Source organism: Dermochelys coriacea, chromosome 1 (genome assembly GCF_009764565.3).
Source record: "Dermochelys coriacea isolate rDerCor1 chromosome 1, rDerCor1.pri.v4, whole genome shotgun sequence".
In the NCBI taxonomy this organism is placed as follows: Eukaryota; Metazoa; Chordata; order Testudines; family Dermochelyidae; genus Dermochelys; species Dermochelys coriacea.
Genome location: NC_050068.2, coordinates 221,393,730 through 221,399,729, shown reverse-complemented (window position 1 = coordinate 221,399,729; position 6,000 = coordinate 221,393,730). Strand labels below are relative to the sequence as shown.

Below are 6,000 nucleotides of genomic sequence, written 5' to 3'. Positions count from 1 at the left end.
CTGTAAGCAAGGACTGGCCTGTCTCCCAAGATCTGTGAGAGTGATAGTCTGGTCCAAACTCAGCCCTGGTATAAACAGATTGACAGAGCCAGAAGAGTACCCAGAAGTCACCTACTACAGGACAGGCCCAACAAAGAAAATAACAGAACGCCACTAGCCATCACCTTCAGCCCCCAACTAAAACCTCTCCAATGCATCATCAAGGATCTACAACCTATCCTGAAGGACGACCCATCACTCTCACAGATCTTGGAAGACAGGCCAGTCCTTGCTTACAGACACCCCCAACCTGAAGCAAATACTCACCAGCAACCACACACCATGCAACAGAACCACTAACCCAGGAACCTATCCTTGCAACAAAGCCTGTTGCCAACTGTGTCCACATATCTATTCAGGGGACACCATCATAAGGCCTAATCACATCAGCCACACTATCAGAGGCTCATTCACCTGCGCATCTACCAATGTGATATATGCCATCATGTGCCAGCAATGCCCCTCTGCCATGTACATTGGCCAAACTGGACAGTCTCTACGTAAAAGAATGAATGGACACAAATCAGACGTCAAGAATTATAACATTCAAAAACCAGTTGAAGAACACTTCAATCTCTCCGGTCACTCGATTACAGACCTGAGAGTAGCTATCCTTCAACAAAAAAAATTCAAAAACAGACTCCAAGGAGAGACTGCTGAATTGTAATTAATTTGCAAACTGGATACAATTAACTTAGGCTTGAATAGAGACTGGGAATGGATGAGTCATTACACAAAGTAAAACTTTCCCCATGTTATTTCTCCCCCTCCACCCCATCCCCCACTGTTCCTCAATTGTTCTTGTTAACTGCTGGAAATAGCCTACCTTGCTTGTCACCATGAAAGGTTTTCCTCCTTCCCCCCCCCCCCCCCCGCTGCTGGTGACGGCTCATCTTACGTGATCACTCTCCTTACAGTGTGTATGATAAAATCCATTGTTTCATGTTCTCTATATGTGTATATAAATCTCCCCTCTGTATTTTCCACCAAATGCATCTGATGAAGTGAGCTGTAGCTCACAAAAGCTTATGCTCAAATAAATTTGTTAGTTGCTAAGGTGCCACAAGTACTCCTTTTCTTTTTGCGAATACAGACTAATACAGCTGCTACTCTGAAACCTGTCTTTGGAGCAAGTATCTATTTTTTTGCTAGATAAGAAATCACTTTGTGAAAGCCCCCTCACTTTTACTTGTATTGCAAATACAGCAGTTTGCTGCTGCCACAACATTGTGTGTTAAAGACCTAATGGTCAGTAGGTGTGGCATCACGTTTACCTATGGAAACAAAGTTATAATAATAATAATAATAAATCAATCGTGCAGTTAATAAACCTTCTGATTTAATATGGGACACTGCTTGACTTGTCAATGACAATGGTGATGACAGAAAATTACAGGCCAGAGACTGATATATGCATATGGCATATTTTATATTGATTTGAGAGTGCTTGATGCAGCAGGGAAATAGAGTTCTTCAGACTCTTCCCCAGAACCCTGGCACAGAGGTAGTTAAGGAACTGTTTCAGCAAACTACTTAAGCACATTCTTAACTTTCACCACATTCCTGAGTCCATCTGTGTTCAGCAAAGCACTTATTCAGCTTTTAAGAAGTTAAATCCATCCCTTCACAGCAAAGCATGGATTAAAGTGTTTTGCTGTATCAGGGCCGATCAGAGCCATGCAAGAATCTTCCTCTGTCTTCCCAACTAGGAATACACAACCACAGTTACTTTTTTGTGAAGGTGATGAGGACAAAAGTTCTAAAACTTTCCCTAGCTAATAATTCTTTGGTGACCCAATTTTTGTAGGACTGATTGGGTCTTTATAACATTTTCCAAAGTTCCTTAGTCCTATTCATCTGCTACCTCACCCACAGACATTAAAAACAAGAATAGAAATACTTCCTAGCTAAGTTTCTATCTCTGGACGGTGAAATTTCTCACCCCATATTAATGCCTCAGAAGGTTCTTTTCTGCTGTGTCAGCACAAAGAAGTCCCTGATGCTGATTGCCCTCAAATTCCTATTATTAAAAAGTCTTGGGATGATAAACCTGACCCCATTAATTGAATACAGAATACTCTAAGTCTTATCACATTAGTATTATTTGTATGATATATTGTTAAGAGCGAATCATTGTGGGCAAAATTCAGCACTCCATTACCACACGCTCAACCCCATTGAGATGGATGGCATTTTGTGGCTGTAACTGAAACCAGAATTTAGCCCTTTGGACCATTCTGATTTTGTGTCAGTGTGACTTCACGGACCACATTGTTGCTACTCCAGACTGACACTGCTGCAAGTGAGAGTGGAATCAGGCCCACAACAGTCATTGCAAATTCCAATGTTAGGTTACATCTGGCAACATTTCATGCCATGTTAATAACATGTCATCAATCATACTAATGGCACATTGTAAAAATGCAAGGACCCAAACTGCGACACAAAATGCAAAGTGGAAACGCCTGGGAATTGTTGCGGACAGAGTCTGAGCTCACCTACACTGCCAGAAAGGAGAAGTAATTCCTTTGAAGTCAGTGGAGTTACTCTGGATTTGTACAGGTGTAACTAAGATTAGAATCTGTCCCTTACTACTTCGGAACATTTCAAATAATGGTGAAGGATCACCTTGCTTCCTGAAAGATATTGTGGTAAATGAATCTTGCAGAGCAATCCCTCTGGTACTAAGAATCTGAAAAGAAAGACACAGACTCCTTTGCCTGGATGCAATCAGGGGGTTATGTGTTTTGTCCCATTCCAGGCTATTGACTGTATTGTGTTTTATTTTGGGGGGAAGATTTTAATGAATTTTTCACACTGTAAAATATCTTCAGCAGACAACATGCTTCCATAATACCCAACTTTGCTGGCTTGAAAGGGAGAAGGGGATTATTCCTAGTGGGCTGGGGAAGGCTAAGAGTACAGAATAAACTGAGTCGGTAGAGAGAAAACAGTGGTATTAAGGAAGGAACCAAGATCTCATCAACACCTTTGTCTTTTAACCATGAAAAGAAAAATCTATATAAAAAATGAAGGCCCTGATCCTGTAAATATTTAAATACATGCATAATTTTACATAGGTGAATGGTCCCGCTGAAGTCAATGGTTTACTACTTACATGAAAAAAAGGATACATGTGTTTAAGTGTTGGCACCACTGGGGACTATTGTCTATTTGGCTTTCTGTAGCAGTGCCACTTCAAGAGCAGAACCTAGTTGGGCATTTTCAAAAGAGAAATGGCAATTAGGTGCCTAACTCTCACTGGATGTCAATGGGATTTAGGCTCACTGCCATTTGTGTTTTTGAAAATCTTCTCCCACCCCAATAATATAATAAAAGTAATACTTAACACTGGTCTTGCTTTTCATCCACAGAACTCAACGCCCTTTATAAAAGATGTATGTATCATTGTCCTCATTATAAAGATGGGGAAACTGAGGCACAGAGTCGCTAGCTTACTAAAGGTCACATAGTAAGTCAATGGCAGGGTTAGGAAGAAAGCATAGGCCCCCTGATTCCTATGCCCTATCCACTGATACATACAGATCACCCATCATGGAAATTGACATAGTATAATAAGGTGTGTTTCTATGACCAATTTATGCAGGAAAAACAATGGCTAGATGTAAAACAGCAATTGCAGTGGCTTTACTTTGATTAATCCTGTACTCCTTTGATTATACTAAGTGTCCTCTATAGGTAATATCGTGAGGAAGTCACAAAGAGACACCCACTGTTAAAGAAAGGGAAACATTAGAATGAAGTTTTAAATATTTACAAATATATTAACAAATGGCAGGTTTCAGAATAGCAGCCGTGTTAGTCTGTATTCACAAAAAGAAAAGGAGTACTTGTGGCACCTTAGAGACTAACAAATTTATTTGAGCATAAGCTTTCGTGAACTACAGCTCACTTCATCGGATGCTTATGCTCAAATAAATTTGTTAGTCTCTAAGGTGCCACAAGTACTCCTTTTCTATTAACAAATGGGAAATTGCTATAACAAACGTTCATTCCAGCTGTTTGAGGTTTTAAGTGGGCTGTTTTAATTATGATTTTTTTTGTGTGTTTTGGTATTCTATTTGTAGTATACAGTGACCCTAGCATCTCAGCATAAAGAGAAGTTACCATGATCATTGCAGATTCACATTGTGATATTGCAGTACTAAGCATGATGCCAGAGCATCATTTTCCTTAGTCACTTCCTCAACCATTATAAGGCCCCAATCCTGCAGAAACTTATGCTTTTGCTTAATTTTATACACATGAATAGCTAAGACTACTTACATACTTAAAGTTAAGCACCAGGGCTTGAATCTTCCTTGTGGGGATTTGCCCTCTTATATACACTGTTTTCCCAGCATGCCTTTGTAAGGCTGGCCCTTTAAATTTGGTACAGCCAAAGCACTCCAGCTCTAGAGAGGCCATTTTGCAACTGGTGACTGCTTGCTGCATTCTCTATCTTCTAACTGGTAAGTACCTGTTATGGTTTTCCCCAGCTTTCCCTTTCTTATTGCTGATTCTCACACATGTGACTTAGGAAAGTTCATCCAACAGTGCAGTCTAACTTTTGCTTTGTGTCTGATCAGGGTAAAAATGCTGTCACACATCATTTCCTAAGATTAAAATATGTCCATAGCCTTGCAAAATTGTCTCTATTCTTTAGCCAGTAATGAAAAGCAGGGTCTGTTCCAAATCATACTGCTTAAAAAATCTTCCTTGGCCTCCATCTCCTGCACTAGCTTGCAGTATTTTTGCTTTCTCTTTTTGAAGACTGCCCCTTGTTTTATTTCTGTCATTGATATGTACTTAAAACAGGTTCAAGACAAGCCCTTTGCATAAGCAAATTGAATCTTTTTCTGACTGTTTCACAGTATTCCTGGATTAAATAAAGCAGTGGTAACAGCTGAAGGTGATCAAAGATCGGGATGTCTTTCTGCAAAATGTGCTATAGCTCAAACAGAAGTTATGGGCTTGATACAGAAATTACTAGGTGAAGGTCTATGGGCTGTATTATGCAGGAGGTCAGACTAGATGATCACAGTTCTTGCTAGCCTTAAAATCTGTTAAACTGGGTGGGGGGAGAACAGGATGTAAATACACACAAATGAGTGGGGTCCCAAAGCGTAGCATGATGTCACTAAACATCATTATTAGTTTGAATAGTTAGTTTGTATTGCCAATAAAGGCAAGATCTGAGACTATGAGCCCATGAAAAAGCTTCCCACAACACTGATCGTGAAAGGCTGAAGAATCCAGTTGAATTAGTTAGATTATTAGTTGAAGTAAAATCTTAAATAAACAAAACAAAAAAGGCAGAGAACACTGAAATTGAAAGCTTAATTTCCATCATACAAATTCCAAAGTTTATAAATTGAATGTAAGTGTATTATAATGAGAATCTGGTGACTCCTAAGCTCTACAAGTTGGCAGTCCCATTTAGGCTGACCAGATAGCAAGTGTGAAAAATTGGGGCACTTTTTTTCTGGGAGGGAAGGTATAGTTGTGTATATAAGACAAAGCCCATAATATTGGGACATCTGGTCACCCTAGTGTCAGGGTTCCTTCCCCACTCTGAACTCTAGGATACAGATGTGGGGACCCCCATGAAAGACCCCCTAAGCTTATTCTTACCAGCTTAGGTTAAAAACTTCCCCAAGGTACAAACTTTGCTTTGGTCTTGAACAGTTTGCTGCCACCGCCAAGCATTTTAAACAAAGAACAGGGAAAGAGACCACTTGGAGACATCTTCCCCCCAAAATATCCCCCCAAGCCCTACACCCCCTTTCCTGGGGAGGCTTGAGAATCATATCCTAACCAATTGGTTACAAAATCATCAAAGACCCAAACTCCTGGATCTTGGAACAATGGAAAAATCAGTCAGGTTCTTAAAAGACTAATTTTATTTAAAAAAAAAGAAAGGTAAAAATCATGTGTAAAATCAGGATGGAAAATACTTTA

The 6,000-nt window shown here is 39.9% G+C and overlaps 1 long non-coding RNA gene across 2 annotated transcripts in view; it reads left to right on the top strand.

Moving 5' to 3' along the window:
* The first annotated feature begins 4,453 nt into the window (after positions 1–4,453).
* LOC119850047 overlaps positions 4,454–6,000 on the top strand; it is a 53,143-nt gene continuing 51,596 nt past the window's right edge. The window contains exon 1 of one of the 2 annotated variants that reach the window (XR_006281467.1): positions 4,454–4,511. This is a non-coding gene — a long non-coding RNA (uncharacterized LOC119850047). The remainder of the gene's footprint in view (positions 4,512–6,000) is intronic. The other variant, XR_005290676.2, reaches the window with a different exon arrangement.